The sequence below is a fragment of the Pan troglodytes genome, chromosome 2, assembly GCF_028858775.2.
Source record: "Pan troglodytes isolate AG18354 chromosome 2, NHGRI_mPanTro3-v2.0_pri, whole genome shotgun sequence".
Taxonomy (NCBI): Eukaryota; Metazoa; Chordata; class Mammalia; order Primates; family Hominidae; genus Pan; species Pan troglodytes.
In genome coordinates, this window is record NC_086015.1 from 4,245,760 (window position 1) to 4,261,265 (window position 15,506).

The window sequence follows — 15,506 nt, forward strand, 5'->3', positions numbered from 1 at the left end:
TGACCAGAGATGTTGAAAAGCACGACCAAAGTTTTTGGCTTGGTCTCTTGCTTTCCACAATGAGATGAAGTCTTAAGCCCGTAACTCTCCCTGTCCCACGGGAGTGTGCAAAGGGAGGGAGAATCAGCGGCGTGGGTGAGGGGTGGCGGCGCAGAACCGAGGAAGGGAGGAGAGGCGAGAGCCAGCCTCCGGCAGGAGGGCGCAGATCCCGGTGCAAGCCACAACAGGTCCGGCCTTCCCGCGGCCAGAGAGCCAGCAGCGGGAGGGGACGGGCGGGACCTCCGCGGACGGCCCCGGGTGCGGAGCAGCGGGCAGCGGCCGGCGAGAAACTCCCTCGGATGCGTCCAGAGCTCACCGGACCCTGCGCGTCCCCGTCCCAGCTCCCAGCCAGCTTGGGGGAGAAGGCGCCCGAGGGGAGGTACCGGGCAGAGCGCGTGCCGGAGGCGACGCAGGTGTGTCGGGGGGGGTCCGTTGGCATCTCTCTGGGGGGGGGTCCGTTGGCATCTCTCGTGCCAGCCCTGGGGGGTCCGTTGGCATCTCTCGTGCCAGCCCTGGGGGGTCCGTTGGCATCTCTCGTGCCAGCCCTGGGGGGTCTCCCACGGAGGAAGGGCTAAAGGAGTGCTCCCGGGAGGGGGGGGTCCACTCGTTATGGAAGGAAACGGTGCGCACTCAGGGTCCCTTGTCTGAAGTGGGGGTGGTCCGAGGTCCCTCACCCGGGAAAGGAAACGGTGCGCACTCGGGGTCCCTTGTCTGAAGTGGGGGTGGTCCGAGGTCCCTCCGCCGGGAAGAGACGCCCCCTTTTCAAGCCCCGCCCCCGGTGGCCGAGGCTGGATTCGGGCCGCTCGGGGTCAGTCGGACGGAGCACGCTGGGTGCCCGAATCCGCCGGGTCCCGCTCACGCCCGCGGGCCGCCGGTAGGTTGACCCTCCTGTTTCCAGCCTCTCCCACCCCATCCCTCGCTGCTCTCTGAGGAGGATTCCAGATCCCCCTGTAGATTTCCGTCCTCTCTCGGGCGGGGCTCCGAGGTCTAGCTGGTTTGGGGGTCGGTCCCGGCCTCTGTCTCCCACCGCGCCCCTCGCTCCCCTGGACACAGCCTAGTGTGTGGGGCTCAGACCCCCCCAATCCACTGCCCCTGTGTGGCCCCCACTCTCAAGAGAGGATTCTAGATCCCGGGGGGGGGGTTCCGAAAATGCCGCCAGCCTGGACGGGGGGAATCCATGGGCCGTGGGGTTGTGGGGTTGGGGAGCACGAAAAGCCAGAGAGGGGCTGGAGCTCCACCTCCCCAGGCCGCCGAGGGGGCGAGAGGGCAGCCGGGGGCCGTGGTTGCCATGGCTCCTGGTAGCGGAGCCCGGGGAGCTGGAGATGCCAGTCACGGATGGTCCCTTCTTCCTCTTTGTGCCTCTCTCTTTCTCTCGCTTTTTTTTTTTTTTTTTTTTTTTTGGAGCGTGAGTGTGCGTGGGGAGGCAGCACGGAGAAAGTGATTAATTTGGGGAGCAGGGATTGGAGCCGGGAGCCTGGGGAAAGCCAGCCCCTCCGTTCCCACTCTCCGGGCTCGCGGCGAGCCACAGTGTCTCAGCCGGGGGCAGGGCCGGGGAATTCCTGCGAAAAACCACGGGCCGGAGGAGCAGCGGCCGCGCGGGCCCAGGTACCCCCGCCCCAGACGGCGAGCAGGGTCGAGCGCAGGGTGGGCGTTCGGGCGGCTGGGCGGGAAGGCGGGCAGGGGAAGGGGTGGGAGGCCAGCGGCGGAGGGCAGGTGTGCGTCGGCAGGGCTGGGTGGCCCGGCAGAGAGGGAGCCCCAGGTTCAGCCCCGCCTCGAAGGGCGCCGGGGTCCAGTCCCGCTCGTGGGAGCCGCGGAGCAGCCCCAGAGCCACCAAGCGGCTGCCCGGCCAGGCGCGTGCGCGAGGGCGCGCTCCCGCGGGAACGCGCCGTGGGTGGGGAGATTTGCGCGTGCGCGTGGCCATGGGTAACTGGTGGGCCGCCTGGGCTCGCTCTAGGCGGAGGCTCCCGGGACGCCCACGTGGCTTCGAATTCCAGCTCCACCATCACTGTGATGTGTCACTTTGGACTAGGCATTTAACTATGTGCCTCAGTTTCCCTTTCTCAATAATACGGAGATTATCCATACCCTCTATACTGGGTTGTTGCAAGACTGGAATGAGATGATACAAGTAATTTAACACCATAAATTTTTAAATTTAACACCATATGCATATTTGATGCATAATAAGCACTCAAAAGTTATTGTCGTTGATGTCATTACTGTTAGTTAATCCTCAGTTTAATTACATATGGTGCATTTTCATTTCTCTGCATTTTCATTGAAGTAAAAATTCTGCATTTTCTAATTTTGGAGAATAATCTTGATTAAAATATGAATATTGGTACTGCACAGTCCAACTCCTGCAAAGCTCTGGCTTGCAGCAGATTGGAAGAGAGAAACTGATCAACTGCCGATGAAGTTGGCTTTTCAGTATATTGATGGAGAGAGAAGCTTAGAAAGCTCTTTGGGGAAACTTTTGGTGACAAGAAAATAAAAAGTTTATCCCACAGTTTTTCTTTTGTAAATCTTTGTGTTTTCTCTTTCACCTGCAGATGTTGCAGTTGGGTTTGTCTTAATTTCAGTCTCTTTGTGAGGGACCACCATTTGGCTTTCATAATTTAACGTGGTTACAGAGCCTATGTATACCCTGGCTTTCCATTTTATGGCCTTAAGTGCTGCAGTGGATTTACCTTTAGTAATGGCAGAACGTAGTGTATAATCGTTCCTTGCAAGCTCCTGAATATTGTGAGCAAATCAATGGAGACAAATAGTTATTACTGGATGGGTGTGAGTGCTGGCTATGGCAACTCATTAAAATCTCTTTCAGGGTATGTTTGTACCCACTTCACTGCAGCACAAGACTATGATGATGAATATATGCTTCCCAGATTGTTATCTGTTGCATGTAGACTTACGGATCCTTTTCTTTAAAGAAACGGCTATAGATATTTATTGATTCCTCATGGTTATATAGGTCCTCCAACCTATCTGCTGACAAGTACACTGTACACTTCATGGGCCTAGCTCTAGGTCTAAGAGGAGTTGATTTTGCGCATACTATACTTATTACATTTAAGTTAATTCATCTCATTACATGAATTGGTTTTAAATAAATTTTTAAAATCATTTGATGATTAAAATATAGGCATTTCTTGGTGAACTTGAGGCAAGTAAAGCCTGACAGGTGTCACCATCACAAAGATCCTTAGTGACCTTTACAAAATAGAGCTCACCCAGAAAAACATTTGCTAGATAGAAACCTGATTTTATAGTTGCTTCTGAAGTCTTTGAAGATAGGAGGTTATTTGCCCCAAAATTGCTTTGTTGAAATAATTTAGCCTGATTCGCTTTTATAGAAAAATAAAGGTAATGATCAAGACTGATTTAAGATTCTTGTATTTTTAACCGATAAAGGAAAATTAAGTAATAGTTGGGGAACTACTGGTGTCAGATTTGAAGGAATGATTGTCAGGAAATACTGAGAGTATTACTTCAGGTAGCAGTGTTTGGCTTTGCAAGACAACCCTCTCATCCTCACTGTGAATATGTCATCTTTAAAAGGTACCTTGAGGAATTAGTGTGACAGCTTCTCTGAAATTCATGTGATCATTTACATATTGTTTCCCAGGAGCTTTGGCATTAAATGTTTCATTTAATGGAAATTATTTTGCCCTTTGATTTATGACAGCCAACAATGCAATAGAGTCTAATGTATTTTAGAAACAATAAAATTAGCTTTTCACCATTTTCTATTTTCCCTAAAAATCTAGCAGCAATGCATTTGGAATGCTTAAGTTAGTCCAGAGACAAATGGCAAGAGTAGGAAAACATGACAGATTGGGAGGTGTTGAGTTCTGAATTTGGGGACCTAATTGAAATGCAAAGGTATAATCAAGAGAATGAACTTGTCTCTGTACTGAGGTTGTTTTCAGTGATGTACTGTATTATCTGATTCAGTCAACGTTCCTTGTTATTTTTTCAAACCAAGATTGAGAATACTATATTTTCAATTATGAACATTTTGATTACAGTTTCATTCTGACTAATTCAGTCGGAAGAGAATGCAATTATTATGGTGATTTACGTACAATATGCTAAGTTAATACTGCTAATCAGTGAAAGCATAATATTCTTTCTATTTGTTCCTGGAAAAATATTGTGCTAAGCATTCTTTCAAAGAAAGATTACATTATTTGCTATCATTTTATGTCTACCTACAAGTAGAATTGGCATTGAGCCTTTTCTCTGCTATTAAAGTGAAATCTCTTATATTTTGGTGATCACATGCCTTTCTTCTCACCCCTTGGGGGAGACTGGAAACAATTCTCAATTTAATTAGATATGCTGCTTTCTTTTTTCTGTACATCTTTATCTGAGGAAAGATTGTATTTTCTAATTTGGGAGGCTGCTTAACACCTTAAACATTACTAATTACTGCAGTTTATTTTATGTGTGTCGCAATAGTGTAGTTAGTTAATTATAGCTTTCTCATTAGCACCACGTAGAGAATAATGAATTAACACATCCCTTCGATCAAAAGGGATTTAAGTTTATCTTCTGAGAATAAAAGTGTTATTGTGTTACTGAAAGTCACTATAATTTTCCCAAGAAACAAATTGGTTGGAATTCTGTATCACTGGGTTAGGAAGCTCAATGAATGAGTTGGATTGATCACAAAGTAGAGTAGAGCTGTGGTTGCTTGGCAACCTGACATTATTCTGCCATTTCTGGTATATTTATCCAGTAAACTAGAAAATTCTGTTTTGTTAACGAATGTTTTAAGTCAGTGCACAAATAGACCATAACTAATTGAGATTTTATGTGTTGTGGGTAAAAAATGATCCTGCTTACCTTCTCATTGTGTTTAGATAATAAAAATACAAAGGGACATATTCCATTTTCAATTTTAAGGCTTTTCCCTGAAATGTTGACTTCACTTTCACGTAATTTATTCCTAGTGGAAGAATACAACTTGTGTATCTCTTTGGAAGTTAAATTATTAGGAGTGTGTGTGAGTGCATATGTGTATGTGTGTGTGTGTGATGCTTATATACATAATTTCAATAAGAATCACAACTAGAGTTTGAGGTGAGATGAATTCTCAAAATTCATAGCTTGCTAATTGAACTGACAATTTGGTACATTTAGGGTGGGTATAAATATCTGAATCAAATGATGCTGGCAGATGATGGTAAGAATAATAAATGCAATGAACTTGGTCAATATATAATTATATTTTACGCTTTGACCTGGGTTTCTTCTCCTGGTAGTCTAACATTCTCCCTTCTAATGTTTGTTTGCATCTTATTTCCCCTATAGTCGTGGAAGTAGGAGCTCTGTTGCCCATCTTCTGATTCACCTCTTCCTAACTCCAGGGACTACAATTGTGCCATTTTCCTATACAACCTATGAATTTTAGTGTGCATCACAATTTCCTTCTCAGACTGTAAACTCCTTGAGGGTATACGTTTCCTTTTATGCATCTCATAAACTCTTAAAGTGTCTGGCACAGCAGGAAGCAAACTGTTGTGGTGGTTACGTGCACTGGCTATAAAAGTCAGGCTGCCAGGGTTCAAAATCTAAGTCTGTCAGCTTGCAGGTGTGTGGCATTGGTTTAGTCATTTTGACCTCTCTAAGACTAGTTTCTTCTTTAGAAATGGGGAAATAGCCATACTTAGCTCACATGTCACATGTGTTCTTGTGGACATTGTATGGGGCAATCTATGCAGACAGCTTAGTAGCACGGTTTTTTATTGTAGTGATAATTATCCTTCTATATCATGTTCAGTATGTGAATGAACAAAGATAGAGGGACAGAGCGTATGTGTGTGTGTGTATCCCTGTGTATGTGAATAACTGTGAGCCATGATCAATGGTGGTGTCAAATGGCAAACTGTTGATTCCTACATTAATTATATGCACATATACCAATAATGATTGCTTCACATATTTAAAAGGTTTTCTCAATAGTTGTTCTTAGGCTTGGCTGAAATTAGAATCAGCTGGAGAGTTCTGTAAAGCTACCAACCCAAATCAATTCAATTACAGTGTCTGTGGATGGTGACTAGAAATCTGGATTTTTGAAAACTTCTAGTGCGATTCTAACACACCCTAATGTACCAATATTGGTTAAGAACCATCACCTTAGATTTGCGTACGCCGTCCACAAGATTGTGTTGGGCTAAGGCATTGGTTCACAGTTACCTTGGTGCCATGAAACGTGGCTGAAAGAGAAAAAATGCTCTGGCAAACTTCTGAGGTTCTTCTTACTAATCTTCTTGGTTTAAATAGCACTTTATTCTCTGAAGATCTCAAATGTGCTTTTCATTTACTGTGTATAATTTCGTTTTTCAACCAAATGTCTCTGTGAAGATGGTAGGAAAGAAGTAATTATCCTGATTTTGCAGATGAATGGAGTGAGCTACACTGAAATTAAATGATTTGACTAGATTCATACATTTAAAGCAGGCCCAGATAACAAGATTCCTGTGACTTCGGGGTTTTGAATATTTCTCTGTTTTGCCTGCAGACTTCCAATGAGGTAGGGAGAGTTATTGTTTTCGGACTAAAGTACTGTGTAAGAAAAAGCTTTAAAAATGAGACTTTCATCCTTTCTTTGGTTATAATTGTGCAGTGTAAAGGAAAACAGATTTTTATTTTCTTTCTAAGAAGAGGCACCATAGTCTATATAGGAGCCAAACCAATGTCCCTTGGACTTTGAACACAGCTTGTATAAATATTTCATTTGGCCCAAAGAATGTTTAAGACAAATTTCAGGCAACATTTAAATACTGGAGATTTCATGTAAAATTCATATTTCTGGCTTATCTTAAAAGGATTGATGTTCTCACAGTATTGGACCTGAATGCCCAGGTGGCAGAATGCCACAGGTTAGAACCCAGTGGTTTGTCCCCTTGATGTTCTTGAAAGACATATCTTCGCTGGGTAAAACATGGCTTCCTCTCACCTTCACTTTGTTCCTTTCTTTTATATAGATCATACTCCAAAGAGGTAATTAAGGGACCTTAAAGACGGGCCCACATCTCTTTGGATGGGATTAGGGGAAGCCCACAAGGGCTGCTGAAGCACATCTGGAGCTGTTACTGCCCCTTGTCCTGAAGGGATAATGGGAAGGTGAAGTTCCTGGAAGGAGGTGGGAGCAGTAGCTCTGGGAGAGGGCTGTCACGTGGGACCTATGGCTTTTGGTAGAGGAACATAACTACTGTCAAATCACAAGACAGTGCTCTGCTTCTACCCCAAGATTTCCAGCTGCTTCTTCAGCAAGGCAGTAAGAGGGCAAGGGAGCCTATTGTAGTGGTTTGCGGAGGTCAGTTCTCCCAGAGCAGAGCAAGATGGAGGAAGGCAGAAAAGGGATCTGAATCTGGGAAGTACATGAGGAATACCTAGCACATCTTGAAGGCTTTACATTTGTGGAACGTGAGTAGTGGGGAAGGGGAAAACTAGAATTGACAAAAACAGTACAAAATAGGGAATCGTTAAGTTTGTATTCAGGAGAATCTTCACCACTTTTTCTTTGTCATTCCTTTCTTCTCCTTTCTTTCATTGCCCGAAGTGGGCATGCTCATATTCAGTGGTGTGTTTCAGCTGGGACTCCTAAACTTCAAAACAAATTTGTCCATTTCATTGCATTATCTATGCTTTCTAAGGTGAGAGCTGACATAGCAGAGACAATAATGTAAAAGATGTATTCCAGCTTCTATGGTAACGGGTTGGCATTTTTAGCAGAGGTTCCTCCCTAACAAAAGCTTTTGCTGTAAGTGGTGATTCTCCTGGGAGGGATTGTAGTTATGATGCCTGGGAAAGCGGAGATACACTCAAATGTCAGTCCGGCAGCTGGAAACTCATGTAACCTGGATGCCTGGATCTTTGGAGGAAGTATCCTTCTTCTTTGTTATAGTTGTATCAGAACAAGGACGATGAAGGAATAGACCAGAATGCACTGGTTGCATCCTAATGTGAGGAATTTTTATTTCCAGGGACTAAGAGATGTATTTCCCAGAGTAATAGAATGTAAGTGGATAAAAGGAATTTGGAAGTTTGATGATCTGTTGCTGTTAGAGTTGTTGGAAGTTCGGTTTTTTATTGCATTGAAAACCTTGCTAAAAACTGTAAAGTGACAGAATATTAGCTTATTATGGGATGCCTTACATATTGGTTATGTTCAAAAGAAATAACACATCTCATGTGCAAAAGGTTCAGGGGGAAGATAAATACTGACCTTTTCCAAGACTGATACTGGATGCTGCATTTCCATCCATTCAGAAGGTTGCCTCTGAAGATTTCTATTTTAAAAAAAATCACAATGTCTTGCATTATTTGAGTGCTTTATGCTTTTTAGAAAATTTTTCCATGCCATCTCATCTGACTTTTACAATAACATAGTGAACAAAAAGAAACAGGTTGTTAGCCCATTTTATAGATGAAAAAAACTAATGCAAGGTCAAGTAGCTTCACCACTATTCCACCGCACTGCCTACAGTAGTGAAAATTAGAATTAAATCATCTTAGATATCCTAATTTGTAACCCAGTTCATAGCCCACTCTATTGCTTTCAGGTTTTATTTTTCCTTTTTCTTTCTTTCTTTCTTTTTTTTTTTTTTTTTTTTTTTTTTTTGGAGATAGGGTCTGGCTCTGTTGCCCAGGCTGGAGCGCTGGAGTACAGTGGTACGGTCATCGCTCACTGCAACCTCGAACTCCTGGGCTCAAGTTATTATCTCACCTCAGCCTCCCAAAGTGCTGGGACTACAGACGGGCACCATCATGTCTGGCTAATTTTTAAAATCTTTTTTGTAAAGGTGAGGTTTCACTATGTTGTCCAGGCTGGTTTCAAACTCCTGGCCTTAGGTGATTCTCCCACCTGCCCCTCTCAAAGTACTGGGATTACAGGTATGAGCCACCTTACACAGCCCAGATTTCCTTTTTGGAAGAAAAGAGCAACATTGTATAACTGATAGTGAATTGTTTTTTAAGGAAATCTAGAGTCACTGTATAAACTGAGAGCTGTCTAGGGGAAAAATTGAAAATGTTACCAGTTATATTTTGAGAGTTGAACGTAGTCCTGGCCAAATATAGGGAGATAGACTTTTCCAAAGCATCCTGAATTCTATAATACATGTTCTTATGTTTGTCTGTGTGTGTGTGTGTGTGTGTGTGTGTGCGTGCGCACGTGTATGTGTGGGTCCTATGAGGCATTGTGACCAGTCATTATAAAAAGCTTTTATTGATTGCCACTTTGTGCTAGAGACAGGACTGAAACTGTGCCAGGCAGATACTTAAATAGCCACCATTGATCATTTATCAAGTGTTTATTATGTGTTTTGCAATCTCCACATCAGTGATTTGAGGAAAGTACTATTATAACACCCATTGTAAACTGGGCGATGCAGACACAGAAGGGTCCTTGTCCAGTGTCACACAATATGTCTTGCAGTACCAGAGTCAGAATTCAAACTCAGAAGTGTCTGATTTCCAGCCCCAGCAGTGCCCCCTTGATTAGCAGGATTCTCCAGCTATGGCCTTCACTATGGACTAACACTCTTTCCTGTTGTCCATCCAAACTTACCTGTTCTGTGTCCCATTATCCATTTGTGGAAAAGTAGACATAAAGGAATCCTACTGAGGTATTAGATGATAATGCATACCTATTCCAGGAATGGTGGCATTAAATATGAGGTTTTAAAACCTGCCAGGCGTGGTGGTGCAAGCCTGTAATCCCAGCACTTTGGGAGGCTGAGATGGATGGATCACTTGAGGTCAGGAGTTTGAGGCCAGCCTGGCCAACATGGTGAAACTTCGTCTCTACTAAAAATACAAAAATTAGCTGGGCATGATGGCATGCCTGTAATCCCAGCTACTCAGGAGGCTGAGGTAGGAGAATCAATTGAACCCAGGAGGCGGAGGTTGCAGTGAGCCTAGATTGCACCACTGCACTCCAGCCTGGGTGACAGAGGGAGACTGTCTTAAAAAAAAATCTTAATGCAACTTTGGGAGGCTGAGGCTGGAGGATCACTTGAGGCCAGGAGTTCAAGGCCAGCAACATAGCAAGACTCCATGTCTACAAAAAATATATAAATAAATAAAAATAAAAATTAGCCAGGTGTGGTAGGGCATGCCTACAGCCCCAGCTACTTGGGAGGCTGAGGTGGGAGGATCATTTGAGCCCAGGAGTTGGAGGTTACAGGGAGGAGACATTTGTGTTCTCTTCAAAATCAAGTCATATAAGCATCTGATTCTCTGACTCTTCCTGTACCAGACCCTGGGCATCATTATATGTACAAATGAAACTTCACCCTCATTATCATTGTTTATTTCTTGGCAGAAATGTTTCTGATACTTTATGATATGAATACGCATGGATTTCCCTCACTTCTGGGTATTATATGTAACCAATTGCATTTCACGGTTGGCATTTCCACAAAGGTGTGAGTATCTGCTATTCCAGATTAAAATAGAAATCATTGGCAATGGCAGATGCCATATCTCAGCATTGCTGTTCTTGAAAACGGCTTGAAAATGACACCGATCATAATGATGGCACTGTCTTTATTAGCAGCCGTCAATAAAGATAAGGCTTTAGAAGAAAAAAAGGCAACTCTATTTCAGGCACAGCCAATATATTTGGGAGTTTTAAGAGATTTTTGAGTTTTTTGTTTGGGATATTTACAAGCAAATGTTCATGTATTTTTAAAATATGCATAATATAAATAGCATTCTCAGATGCTGAGTGGCTCCAAAAGGCTCCTTTTTGTGTACTAGAAAGTGGCAAGAATAAGTTTGTTTCCTGCTTTGGCTAGACAGGAGATCCCACTTCCTTGGATTATACACAATGGCTTTTCTATAAAGCTTTTGTTTGACCCATACCTGCTTCTCTGGAATACACAGCTTGGCTTCTCAAGAAGTAAGTTTATTTCTGTGTTGTAAATTCAAGGATTTTTCTAACTTGTTCTGTAAAATGCATCTGATGACATAGTGGAGAATTCATGCATTTGATTAAAATTTAAAGATGTAAAGAATGCTTAAGGCATTATACAATGGCAAAAAACTGAAAACACTGCCCACAAGGGTAAACATATAGGCAATAACAATTTTAACATCTATCACCTATATCTGCATGAATAATAGGCTATATTGGGTTGTTAGTTATTGTTCACTAATTTGAGACATATACTATTTTCCGTAAAGAAGATCTGAGTGAATGGATAAAGATAGCCAACACAAGCCTGTTTAAATTTGACCTTGACCCCATTTTCTTCGTGACCTCTAGCAATTCTCAGAGGAGCAAACTTCAAAGGGTTTCAACAGTCTGCTCTTCCCATGCATACAAGTTTCTGCTTGTAATTGATTTGGGCTGAATAGATTTTGAACACAATTGATTTGCTTGAAATAACATTAAAGGACCAAGCATTGAGCAATTCAGGTGCAACTCATGCACACTTCTGAGTCAAGTTCAAATAAATTGGATTTGACCTTAACCACTGTCCCCTCAAAAAAAGGGCTGGCAGTCATCAGAATGAATGCCATCCAATCAAGTATAAAAACTGGTATGAGTGGTTTGGATCAGAAATTGATCTCCATACACAAGACCTTCTTTTGAAAACTTGTTATGAGCTTCTGTTTTCCTGTTTCACCAGCTGTAAACTGAGGAAAGAAGCATTGACTGCTGCCTCCCAGTGGCAGTTGGAGGATTAATGAGCTAATATTTATAAAGTGCTTTGAAGATAAAGGTGCCAGCTATTATTATTACTAATAAACCATTTTTTCTGCAGTGTAATTTTGGACAGCAGCCATTAAAAACCCATTACTGTATTTAACAGTAAAACAATCTGCCACAGCCTAGTATTTACTGCCTCAATTAAGCATGCATTCCACTTCCTTTGCCCCTCCAAACTCAGAACTGGTGAGGAGAGACAGAAAGGTGTGTGTCATCATTTCCCAAGTTCATTGAAATATTAGGTTTGGGTTGTTTGATTGTCTCGGCAGAAAGCTAGACTACTATATCCTCAGTGGGAGACTAGTTGGGCTACATTTTTGTTTCTGTGCCTTATGAAGGGAGTGGAAGGCTTGGTTCTAGGCCTTTATTCAACCAGATTTACATTGCGGTTTATTATCTTTGAAGATTGCATTCCAGTATCCGTTTTGGTTATTTGAATGTGGTACCATTAATGAAACTGGTTTATTTGGGTGGTTTTATGTGTGTACCTGCGTGAGGGTGGGGTTCACAACTAACTCCTAAAACCGAAGTGGAAAATGGAGGTAATTCTGCAGCTATCCCATGTCCAAAAGTATTAAAAAAATAAAACTGGAGACCTTGAATTATACAGGATAGTTTCTTAGTTAGTAATTACTGTTATCATTATATGATATTAAATCCTTTCAGTCTGATTTATTTTGATCTATATAGATGTCCTAAAATATCAGATGGTACAGGGTAGTGTAAATATTTCTCACATATTGCCAAAACAATGCCTATTTTCCTCTGATGCTATTTCAGTACTGCAAATAAAAGTAAAAAAAATATAAAGTTAATAAATGACTATAATGAGATGTCTCAGCTTTCAACAGCTACTTCAGGTATTCAAATGCTAGGCCAATATCTAAAAGTTGAACAAAAGAAGCCTCAAAGCAACCTAGATCTCTTTCTTGGCAAAAATTCACTAAAATGTAAACACTTGATTATGGAAAGATCTTCCTAATTCAGTGACTATTTGCTCTTAATTTAGAACCATTCTAATATGCATAATTATATTATTTCAGCAGATGACAAAGTATAAACTGCAAGTTGGAGCAGATGAGGGAAATTTTGCAAATTCATTCTAAGACAAAAGAAGTTACATTTAATATTTCTTCAGCAAGAGAGAGGGATAGAAAGACTAGAAAAAGACAACTCAGAAATGACTATATGGGTGATCTTGAGTCATTAAGAAATTATTTTAAAATAAAAAATAAATTGACATACCACCTATAGGAGTTCAGATCATTTATCTGAAAATCTTATGGAACCAATCCTTCCTAGTGGTCTAGTTGTTCAATAATGTTAAATACAAATTCTTAACAGAACCCTAATCTTTTTTTATCATTATTATACCTCAAGTTTTAGGGTACATGTGCACAACGTGCAAGTTTTTTACATATGTATACATGTGCCATGTTGGTGCGCTGCACCCATTAACTCATCGTTTACATTAGCTACATCTCCTAATGTTAGCTCCCCTCCACTGCCACCCCACGACCGGCCCCGTGTGTGATGTTCCCCACCCTGTGTCCAAGTGTTCTCATTGAACAGAACCCAAATCTTTTAAACAGTTTCTTTTACAAGCAATGCACTAATAATGATCCAAGGTAGGTGCCATTGTTTACAGATAGGATTTTGTATTGCCCATTCCAAGTTTGCCACAGAGTATACTTTTTATTACTATCACTTAGGGAGACTGTTTCGTAAATACCATCACCATTCCATTGACTTTTGAAGTTGAGCTCATGCTATTTTCATCATTTGTTTTGTTTAATTGTGTATGGGGAATTCACCATATGGCTTAAAACTGTTTAAGACCTCAATAGATATGTGTTTTGCATATGTAATTCTTGGGGTATCTGTAGGGATATACATAAGCTGTTTGTTATTGGGAAGAAAAGTACCTGAAAGCTTCTGTGTAGCTAAGAGGAGAAATGATGAAAAATATTCTGAATGTAGCAAAGTAACAATTTGTGTAAAATGTGAAGGCACATTTTTCCACTTACCTATCACTGAATGACAAACTAACTCATACCTTTAAACAGTAACTTCAAACAACAGACATTTTATGAAATCTCATGAATTGTAGGTGAGGAATTTAGGCAGGGCTCCGCTGGGTGATTTCTTCTGCCCCATTTGGTGACAACTGAGGTCATATGGTGGTGTCTCAGAGAGTGGCTGGGGTGGTCTGGTGGCCCCAGGATGGCTTCCCTCACATGACCGATGCAATGGCAAGGAGGGCTGAGCTCAGCTGGGCCCCTCTTTCTGTCCAAGTAGTCACAGGGCCTCTCTCCTGGTCCTTCCAGAAATGTCACTGGACTTTTCACACAGTGACTCAGGGCTTTAAAAATCTAACTTGGAAACTTAAAGGCTAGTCCTCAGACCGTTCAGATTCAAAGGAAACTCACATCCAACTTCTAGCAGACAAGGTAGCAAGAAATACAAATTAAGGAAGACATGCTAATTAACAGAATTATTAAACCCATTGTGATACACCATTCACTCACCATGTGACTGCTTACAAAGAGGGAAAAAATATGGAGCCCTCTGTTCCAAGGGAACACTCGTTTCCCCCTCCCGACACTTCCTAGAGATCTTAGACCCACATGACTGTGAGAAAGAAGAGTGATGTGAGAGTGAACTTTGGCAAGGCTGAAGTGCCCTGGTTTTGTCTGGAGCGAGAATAAAAGTGAGAGGAAGGAGGCGTCCAGTTGGCTGAGAAAACTGTTGGCTAAGATTCTTTAGCAGGGTGGGCTTTTCGGATGCTTTTCTCCTCTGATCTATTTAGGTTTATCCTTACTCTTTTCCATTTATCTGGGAAGTGACTTGGGTTTAAGAGAACCAAGAGTATCTTAGCAGAGTCAAAAGGGCCACGGTGAACCCCAAATGTCAGGAAACAAGGAACTGACTAGATTATTCAAGGCTTCACTCTTGAGGAGGGAGAGAAAAGAGCTCCTGCATTTCCTTCTATTTATTGATTACAGCCACAAATGGAAAAGGAAGCAGGCTTTCTGCCCTGAAATAATGATGATACATCGGGCTGCAGAGCTCCTATACTTATAACTCTCAAAAGCAAATGGAAAGGAGCCTAGCGTGTGGCTAGTACCATTATTCTCACATCTTCCTGCAGTGTTATGAGAGCACAGAGTAGGATGCAGGGTGAGGATAGACAGCAGTAGAGCTTTCTTGAGCTACTTATTCCTCTCCAAATTCTCTCTGAAAGTGGATGAAGAACTGCTGCCATGTCTGGTGTGGGTTCAATTTGTGCTCTCATTGCTTCTACTTCTCTGTTTCTCCAGATCCTACCATCACGTTCTTCCTTCTGTGGCTTAGCCATTTTTCTCTCCACGCTTGGGAACCATACATACTATCATTCTTCTACCTCTGAAGCATTATCCCATCCTTCTGACAAACATGAGTAGATGTTTTCACCTCACAGTCTTGCCAGAAAGCACTTATAAAGTATTGCATCGTAGTTTTCATATTTCAAAAACACTTCAACAGGCAAAATGTGATATACACAACCCCAAAATGCTGTGCTATGATGACTTTAGTTCTATATTGGTAATACTATAAATTGCTTTTGAATGAAAGATACAATGTATATTATTTAATTTGATACTTGCAGTAACTGGCTATTTAAGCAAGATAGGTATCAGTCCTGTTTAGCGAAGTTCAGTGGAACCAATGGAACAAACGTGTGGGAGTGGAACTG

At 42.2% G+C, this 15,506-nt stretch overlaps 1 protein-coding gene across 7 annotated transcripts in view; it reads left to right on the plus strand.

Moving 5' to 3' along the window:
- The first annotated feature begins 361 nt into the window (after window positions 1-361).
- Window positions 362-15,506, plus strand: part of CHL1 (cell adhesion molecule L1 like) — a 206,131-nt gene continuing 190,986 nt past the window's right edge. For 3 of the 7 annotated variants that reach the window (XM_016940312.4, XM_063806583.1, XM_009444750.5), the window contains exon 1: window positions 828-913. The gene's annotated coding sequence lies outside the window, so the exon portion shown is untranslated. Of the gene's footprint in view, window positions 453-827; window positions 914-1,440; window positions 1,645-15,506 lie in introns of those variants that run through there. The other 4 variants (XM_001136954.5, XM_001136570.5, XM_009444749.5 and 1 more) reach the window with 3 other exon arrangements.